Below are 9,816 nucleotides of genomic sequence, written 5' to 3'. Positions count from 1 at the left end.
GCAATGGACTTGAGCGGGGGCTCGTCCGGGACTCGTTCTGCTGTTCAGATTTTCTTGCTTGAGGTGCCATCATGGCCGGTTTATACATTTGGGAACCGCGCGCCTAGACTATTAAGATGATTTTTCATAATCAACGTTTTTGGGTTTAGATCGCGTTATTTATAAATGTGTCGTAACCCTCCACCACCCAACACGGCCAATCACCAAAAAAGTGTTACGTTGACAAAAGACAAATAGTTCACTGCTTTAGCCCACCGGTGTGTTGAAGCGTGAAACCACAACATTTACAATTTTTGGCTGCTATAAATGTCCAAATGATGGGGCCACTTTGTTGAGCGGCTGTCATTTGTGGTAGCCAGATCGGCTTTGAAAAATGAGTTAATACCCTGAGTAGGGCTTTGCCTGCTAGGATGTGGATGGTTTAGTGTCGTATTGTGTCTGCGTTTGGGTGAGTTGTTGACCTTTCTCGTATGTTTGCACTCCGATCGTGTTGTTGCATTGTTTGCTGTTGTAACGTTCTGAGCGCGTGCCCTGACTGGACATCTGTGATGTCAAGAGCTTCGTGGCTCATCGGATTCCTCACGCTGCAGTTTGAATACTGATTCCAATTCTGATTCGTGACGCGAATAAGAATTGGAATCTAGCCAACGCAGGTAAGGCTGCGTTGGCTGGGTCATGTAGCCCGCATGCCCAGCCACCGCATGCCTAAACAGCTTTTGTTCGGCCGGATCGAGGGGGCTAAACGGGCGCGGCACAGGCTAGAGAAGAGACGGAGTGACGTGGTACAGGATGACGTGGAGCTGAGTGGACTTGCCGATGACTGGTACCAGCGGTGTCAAGATCGGCCTCTGTGGAGGAGGCTCGTGAAGGACGCTACTGGGCAGTTGGAGGCAGTCGCCCTCCAACAACAACGGAGGGCGGAGGAGCGACGCTCACAACAACGAGCGGAGCGTCGGGTGGCTAAAGCCCAGCAAGTTGGCACAGTAGGGGGCACAGGTGGTGCATCAGCCAGTCATCTCGGTCAGTCGACCCGTGGCACCTGCTGGGTCAGCCCCGTGACCTCCTGCCAGCGGGCGTTCGACACTTCACGTGATAGCCTCAAGGTGCACATGGCCTGGCACAAGCGTCGTGGTGACGTCACTGCCACTTAGTTGCGACTGGCGGTTGTTGTTGTTGTTGTGGTTGTTGTGGAGGTGTCCGAGTCCGAGCGGGAGGAGTGTGGAGCCGTGGGGCACGTGCAGGGCTGGGTGGAGAAGCTGTGCCACACGCGGCTGCAGCAGATGGCGCCACCCACAGAGGTAGCCACCCTGGTGGTGCTGGTGGTGGTAGTGCTGCTGGTAGTGGTGGTGGTGCTGCTGGTGGTGGTGATGGTGGTGCTGCTGGTGGTGGTGATGGTGGTGCTGGTGGTGGTGCTGGGCTGGGTTCGGTGGAGAATCTGTGCAACACGCGGCTGCAGCAGATGGCGCCACCCGCACAGGTAGCCACCCTGGTGGTGCTGGTGGTGGTGGTGCTGGTGGTGGTAGTGCTGGTGGTGGTAGTGGTGGTGGTGATGAAAGTGATTGTGGTGATGGGGATGATGAAAGTGGTGATGGTGAAGATCATCACTGTCGCCAGCTGTCTACCTTGTGTGCTGTGTATCTTGTCACCGTTCTTCAAATACGGACCGAGTATTTACTCTGAGATCCGGTCTCCCCGAGTCTCTACACCCTGAGTCTCTACTACACCCCGAGTCTCTACTAGACCCCGAGTCTCTACTACACCCCGAGTCTCTACTACACCCTGAGTCTCTACTACACCCTGAGTCTCTACTACACCCTGAGTCTCTACTACACCCCGAGTCTCTACTACACCCTGAGTCTCTACTACACCCTGAGTCTCTACAACATCCTGAGTCTCTACTAGACCCTGAGTCTGTAGACTCTGAGTCTCTACAACACCCTGAGTCTCTACAACACCCTGAGTCTCTACTAGACCCCGAGTCTCTAGACCCCGAGTCTCTACTACACCCTGAGTCTGTAGACTCTGAGTCTCTACTACACCCTGAGTCTCTACAACACCCTGAGTCTCTACTAGACCCCGAGTCTCTACTCCCCGAGTCTCTACTACACCCCGAGTCTCTACTAGACCCTGAGTCTCTACTACACCCCGAGTCTCTACTACACCCCGAGTCTCTACTACACCCTGAGTCTCTACTACACCCCGAGTCTCTACTACACCCCGAGTCTCTACTACACCCCGAGTCTCTACTACACCCCGAGTCTCTACTACACCCTGAGTCTCTACTACACCCCGAGTCTCTACTACACCCCGAGTCTCTACTACACCCCGAGTCTCTACCCCGAGTCTCTAAATCCTGAGTCTCTACTAGACCCCGAGTCTACACCCCGAGTCTGTAGACCCTGAGTCTCTACTACATCCTGAGTCTCTACTACACCCTGAGTCTCTACTAGACCCCGAGTCTCTACTACACCATGAGTCTCTACTAGACCCTGAGTCTCTACTACACCCTGAGTCTCTACTAGTCCCTGAGTCTCTACTACACCCTGAGTCTTTACAACACCCTGAGTCTCTACTAGACCCGAGTCTCTACTACACCCTGAGTCTTTACAACACCCTGAGTCTCTACTAGATCCCGAGTCTCTACTAGACCCGAGTCTCTACTACACCCTGAGTCTTTACAACACCCCGAGTCTCTACTAGACCCCGAGTCTCTACTAGATCCCGAGTCTCTACTAGACCCCGAGTCTCTACTACACCCGAGTCTCTACTACACCCGAGTCTCTACTAGACCCCGAGTCTCTACTAGACCCCGAGTCTCTACTACACCCTGAGTCTCTACTACACCCTGAGTCTCTACTACACCCTGAATCTCTACACCCCGAGTCTCTACTAGACCCTGAGTCTCTACTACACCCTGAGTCTCTACTACACCCTGAGTCTCTACACCCCGAGTCTCTACTACACCCCGAGTCTCTACCCCGAGTCTCTAAACCCTGAGTCTCTACTAGACCCCGAGTCTACACCCCGAGTCTGTAGACTCTGAGTCTCTGTGGGTGTTGGGGCCGTTCCCGTTACGTGGCGCAGGCCTCCATGGCGAGGAGTCCCGGTGAGACCCGCCGGGACCCGTCGTCCCGGTCTCCCGCTCGGCACGGAGCGGCACTCGTCACCACCGACCTCGATGACCCCGAGTTGCACGGGGCTCCTGGTATGTCGCCAAGGTCACAGGTCAAAGGGGGGGCACTTGAAACTCTGATGGTGAGTGTGTGTGATAGTGAGTGTGTGTGATAGTGTGTGTGATAGTGAGTGTGTGTGATAGTGTGTGTGATAGTGAGTGAATGTGTGTGATAGTGAGTGTCTGTGATAGTGAGTGTGTAACAACCCCCTACCTCGTGGTGCCGGAAGGGCAACGCTGTGGTGGGCAGTGCCGTGGGGGGAGGGCCAATTCCGATTGGCCTCTCCCCTCATGGCGTCTGTGACCACCACAGCGGCCAAATGGGGGCTCTGGGCGGGTGCAAGGGGCTGGTAACCCCTCCACCTTCAATTAATTACCACGAAACCACGACCACAACATTTTATGAATAAGCTTGTGCAGGAGGCCCTGGGAGGCGTCTGTGACGTCTCCTGGCCAAACCCCAATTGGCGGAGCCAGGAGACTGAATCTTTACCCTCGGGGCTCCTCCAGAAACAACAAAAAGCCACTGCGTGTGGCCACGTGGAATGTTCGAACGCTCACTGCGGAGGAGAGGCTGCCACTCCTCTGTCGGAAGCTGGACCGGTACCGCCTGGATCTCTGCGGTATTCAGGAGGTCCGGTGGACCGGCTCTGGCTCCTGCCGCCATGAGGGGTGGACAGTCCTCTACTCGGGGCAGGAGACTGCCAAACAACAGGGAGTGGCTCTTCTCCTGAACAAAAGAATGAAGGGGGCGTGGGAGCGTGGCGGTGAGGTGTGGGAAGCTGTAAGCCCCAGGCTACTTTGGGCTCGCCTTCCCATCAACCAGAGGTGAGGAGTGGTGGTCGTGGTTACTTATGCCCCCACCGAAGACGAACATCCGTGGAGGGATGCAGGCAAAGCCGATGAGTCAGGTGCCTTCTATGACCTGTCACAGGTGCTGGCTAAAGTGGCCCCTCGGGATAGAGTCATCTTGTTGGGTCATTTCAATGCCCGAGATGGTCATGATGCTGGCACCTGGTCTGGAGTGATTGGAAGGCATGGGCCAGATTAGCTCAATAACAACAACAGGAGGCTGCTAGATTTTTGTACAGCCCATGGGCTTGTAATTACCAACACGCTGTTTTGGCATCGGCGCATCCACACCACATCATGGATGCATAATGGGTCCAAGCAAGAACATCTGCTGGACTATGTAGTGACGGACCAGCGGATGCGAGCCCATGTCCTTTACACCAGGACCTACCGTGGAGCTGATCTGCCCTCTGACCGTCGACTAGTCATCTGTAAGATGCGCCTGCCATTCTTACACTCCGGTGGTGGGTGTACACCCAGGACCCCATTCACACCAATAGTGGCCTGGTCTCAGCTGATGAAAGTTGCAAGCGAGAATGTAATCATCGCTTGCGGCTGGGGTTGTGATCGTCCCCCACTCCTGATGTCGAGGGGAAATGGGCGAGGTTTAGGACTGTGGCTCATGCAGCTGCAATGGCTGCTTTGGGTACACGATCCAGACCTCCCCAGAGACCTTCATGATGGTGAGCAGGCCCAGGTCAAACTACGTGGCCGGAAGTCGGAGTACGTAGCCAATCGTGCTCACTGGAGGCGCGGACTTCACGTTTCATAACAGTCCCCCCCCATCCCCCACCCCTCCTCCCTCCCCCCCATCTCCGATGCCAAAAGTCCACACCTCAACTACTCGACAGCTGTCAAGGCCCATGAATCACCAGCAGCAGCAGAATCAGCAGCAGCAGAAGAAAGCTGGAAGGACGGGGAGCTTTTGTATTCCAACATCGACGATGAAGCCATCATCATCGTCGTCGCCATCAACCTCCTCTGCGTTCAACCGGCCAGGGTCTGGAATCGAACTGGGCAGCCCCAGCAGTGGTGGTGAGTGGTGGTGGTGGTGAGTGTCAGTGGTGGTGGTGGTGAGTGCCGGCGGTGGTGGTGGTGGTGAGTGCCAGCGGATCCGGAGTCGTGAGAGCCACTTCCAATAGGAAGCCGTGAGGTCCCCACAGTGGCCGGGAGATGTTGACTACCTCGCCTGGTCTACAGGAGGTCGTGGGTTCCATCACGGGTCCTATGAGATGTTGACTACCTTGCCTGGTCTACAGGAGGTCGTGGGTTCGAGCCCAGACCCTGACGACGCCTGCTGCTGTCTATTTGTGTGGCTAGGAGATGTTGACTACCTCGCCTGGTCTACAGGAGGTCGTGGGTTCCATCCCGACCCTGACGACGCCTGCTGCTATTTGTGTGTGGCTAGGAGATGTTGACTACCTCGCCTGGTCTACAGGAGGTCGTGGGGTCGATCCCGACCCTGACGACACCTGCTGCTGTCTATTTGTGTGTGGCTAGGAGATGTTGACTACCTCGCCTGGTCTACAGAAGGTCGTGGGATCGATCCCGACCCTGACGATGCCTGCTGCTGCCTATTTGTGTGTGGCTACAGGAGGTTGTTGGTGTAGACCTACTGCCGGTTCTACATTAACATAAGCTGCCCCGCCCATCTCTAAACCTTTATAAGCACCTGATGACGATTGCTGGCGTTGCAATCGAACCGTCGTGACCTGTTGTTTTTCTACCGACGTGACTTTACCGGAAGAACTCAACGGTTGGCAGCAGTGGAGTTCTCCCGCGTCTTAGACGCCGCGTCACCATCCAAGGGGGGCTCACGGGGAGACGTCGTTTCAACCCCCCCCCCATTGCCCCCATTGCCCCCCAAGGCCTCCTGGGCACGAGCGCGGCCCAGCGCCGCTCCGTCTCCTACGACGTCGCCCGCTCACCCGCTAGGCCTGGGCCTCCGCACGGGAAGTCTGCGGCACCACCGCCGCCACCGCCACCACCACCGCCACCGGCACCACCACCGCCGCGGCAACGTCCGGCACCGATGGGCAAAGCGCTGAGCCCACGGCTGCTCCACGCGCCGCTCCCCAGTGCTCAGGTTCACAGGCCCCAAGGAGCCTCGCTCGCCCGGCGCGCGGCGGCCATTTTAAACGCGAAAGCCGCCCCTCCTCCCATTGGTCCATCGAAGGCTGCCCCCTCGACCCCTCCCAGCCCCCTCGATGGTGACCCCCTCGATGGTGACCCCCTCACCCACCCCCTCACCCACCCCCTCACCCTCCCCCTCACCCACCCCCTCGATGGTGACCCCCTCACCCACCCCCTCACCCACCCCCTCACCCACCCCCTCACCCCCTCACCCACCCCCTCGATGGTGACACCCTCACCCACCCCATCACCCACCCCCTCACCCACCCCCTCACCCACCCCCTCACCCACCCCCTCACCCTCCCCCTCACCCACCCCCTCGATGGTGACACCCTCACCCACCCCCTCACCCACCCCCTCACCCACCCCCTCACCCACCCCCTCACCCACCCCTATCTATTCTTAGAGTGAGTTCCGGATTCATCTAGAATTCATTCCGGATGTTACTTGCGTTCTGGAGTTTGCTGTGAGCGAGTTCCGGATTCATCTAGAATCCATTCCGGATGTTACTTGCGTTCTAGAGTTTGCTGTGAGCGAGTTCCGGATTCATCTAGAATCCATTCCGGGTGTTACTTGCGTTCCGGAGTTTGCTGTGAGCGAGTTCCGGATTCATCTAGAATCCATTCCGGGTGTTACTTGCGTTCCGGAGTTTGCTGTGAGCGAGTTCCGGATTCATCTAGAATCCATTCCGGGTGTTACTTGCGTTCCAGAGTTTGCTGTGTGTTCCGGATTCATCTAGAATCCATTCCGGGTGTTACTTGGCGTTCCGGAGTTTGCTGTGAGCGAGTTCCGGATTCATCTAGAATCCATTCCGGGTGTTACTTGCGTTCCGGAGTTTGCTGTGAGCGAGTTCCGGATTCATCTAGAATCCATTCCGGGTGTTACTTGCGTTCCAGAGTTTGCTGTGAGTGCGTTACGGATTCATCTAGAATCCATTCCGGGTTTTACTTGCGTTCCAGAGTTTGCTGTGTGTTCCGGATTCATCTAGAATCCATTCCGGGTGTTACTTGGCGTTCTGGAGTTTGCTGTGAGTTCCAGATTCACTTTGAATCTATTCCGGGTGTTACTGGGGGTCGTTCCGGAGTTTGCTGTGAGCCAGTCCGTTCCAAAATTGTTTTGTGGGATCGTGTTATAGGGTTTGAGTTGTTCTGTGGGATCGTGTTATAGGGTTTGAGTTGAGCTGTGGGGTCGTGTTATAGGGTTTGAGTTGAGCTGTGGGGTCGTGTTATAGGGTTTGAGTTGAGCTGTGGGGTCGTGTTATAGGGTTTGAGTTGAGCTGTGGGGTCGTATTATAGGGTTTGAGTTGTTCTGTGGGGTCGTGTTATAGGGTTTGAGTTGTTCTGTGGGGTCGTGTTATAGGGTTTGAGTTGAGCTGTGGGGTCGTGTTATAGGGTTTGAGTTGTTCTGTGGGGTCGTGTTATAGGGTTTGAGTTGAGCTGTGGGGTCGTGTTATAGGGTTTGAGTTGAGCTGTGGGGTCGTGTTATAGGGTTTGAGTTGTTCTGTGGGGTCGTGTTATAGGGTTTGAGTTGAGCTGTGGGGTCGTGTTATAGGGTTTGAGTTGAGCTGTGGGGTCGTGTTATAGGGTTTGAGTTGAGCTGTGGGGTCGTGTTATAGGGTTTGAGTTGTTCTGTGGGGTCGTGTTATAGGGTTTGAGTTGTTCTGTGGGGTCGTGTTATAGGGTTTGAGTTGTTCTGTGGGGTCGTGTTATAGGGTTTGAGTTGTTCTGTGGGGTCGTGTTATAGGGTTTGAGTTGTTCTGTGGGGTCGTGTTATAGGGTTTGAGTTGTTCTGTGGGGTCGTGTTATAGGGTTTGAGTTGAGCTGTGGGGTCGTGTTATAGGGTTTGAGTTGAGCTGTGGGGTCGTGTTATAGGGTTTGAGTTGAGCTGTGGGGTCGTGTTATAGGGTTTGAGTTGATTCTGTGGGGTCGTGTTATAGGGTTTGAGTTGAGCTGTGGGGTCGTGTTATAGGGTTTGAGTTGTTCTGTGGGGTCGTGTTATAGGGTTTGAGTTGAGTCTGTGGGGTCGTGTTATAGGGTTTGAGTTGAGCTGTGGGGTCGTGTTATAGGGTTTGAGTTGAGCTGTGGGGTCGTGTTATAGGGTTTGAGTTGTTCTGTGGGGTCGTGTTATAGGGTTTGAGTTGAGCTGTGGGGTCGTGTTATAGGGTTTGAGTTGAGCTGTGGGGTCGTGTTATAGGGTTTGAGTTGAGCTGTGGGGTCGTGTTATAGGGTTTGAGTTGTTCTGTGGGGTCGTGTTATAGGGTTTGAGTTGAGCTGTGGGGTCGTGTTATAGGGTTTGAGTTGAGCTGTGGGGTCGTGTTATAGGGTTTGAGTTGAGCTGTGGGGTCGTGTTATAGGGTTTGAGTTGTTCTGTGGGGTCGTGTTATAGGGTTTGAGTTGTTCTGTGGGGTCGTGTTATAGGGTTTGAGTTGTTCTGTGGGGTCGTGTTATAGGGTTTGAGTTGAGCTGTGGGGTCGTGTTATAGGGTTTGAGTTGTTCTGTGGGGTCGTGTTATAGGGTTTGAGTTGAGCTGTGGGGTCGTGTTATAGGGTTTGAGTTGAGCTGTGGGGTCGTGTTATAGGGTTTGAGTTGTTCTGTGGGGTCGTGTTATAGGGTTTGAGTTGAGCTGTGGGGTCGTGTTATAGGGTTTGAGTTGAGCTGTGGGGTCGTGTTATAGGGTTTGAGTTGAGCTGTGGGGTCGTGTTATAGGGTTTGAGTTGTTCTGTGGGGTCGTGTTATAGGGTTTGAGTTGTTCTGTGGGGTCGTGTTATAGGGTTTGAGTTGTTCTGTGGGGTCGTGTTATAGGGTTTGAGTTGTTCTGTGGGGTCGTGTTATAGGGTTTGAGTTGTTCTGTGGGGTCGTGTTATAGGGTTTGAGTTGTTCTGTGGGGTCGTGTTATAGGGTTTGAGTTGAGCTGTGGGGTCGTGTTATAGGGTTTGAGTTGAGCTGTGGGGTCGTGTTATAGGGTTTGAGTTGAGCTGTGGGGTCGTGTTATAGGGTTTGAGTTGTTCTGTGGGGTCGTGTTATAGGGTTTGAGTTGAGCTGTGGGGTCGTGTTATAGGGTTTGAGTTGAGCTGTGGGGTCGTGTTATAGGGTTTGAGTTGAGCTGTGGGGTCGTGTTATAGGGTTTGAGTTGTTCTGTGGGGTCGTGTTATAGGGTTTGAGTTGTTCTGTGGGGTCGTGTTATAGGGTTTGAGTTGTTCTGTGGGGTCGTGTTATAGGGTTTGAGTTGTTCTGTGGGGTCGTGTTATAGGGTTTGAGTTGTTCTGTGGGGTCGTGTTATAGGGTTTGAGTTGTTCTGTGAGGTCGTGTTATAGGGTTTGAGTTGAGCTGTGGGGTCGTGTTATAGGGTTTGAGTTGAGCTGTGGGGTCGTGTTATAGGGTTTGAGTTGAGCTGTGGGGTCGTGTTATAGGGTTTGAGTTGTTCTGTGGGGTCGTGTTATAGGGTTTGAGTTGTTCTGTGGGGTCGTGTTATAGGGTTTGAGTTGTTCTGTGGGGTCGTGTTATAGGGTTTGAGTTGTTCTGTGGGGTCGTGTTATAGGGTTTGAGTTGTTCTGTGGGGTCGTGTTATAGGGTTTGAGTTGTTCTGTGGGGTCGTGTTATAGGGTTTGAGTTGTTCTGTGGGGTCGTGTTATAGGGTTTGAGTTGTTCTGTGGGGTCGTG

Source organism: Lethenteron reissneri, chromosome 67, assembly GCF_015708825.2.
Source record: "Lethenteron reissneri isolate LAM-NWPU_2019-01 chromosome 67, ASM1570882v1, whole genome shotgun sequence".
Classification (NCBI taxonomy): domain Eukaryota; kingdom Metazoa; phylum Chordata; class Hyperoartia; order Petromyzontiformes; family Petromyzontidae; genus Lethenteron; species Lethenteron reissneri.
This window is presented reverse-complemented; position numbering follows the sequence as displayed.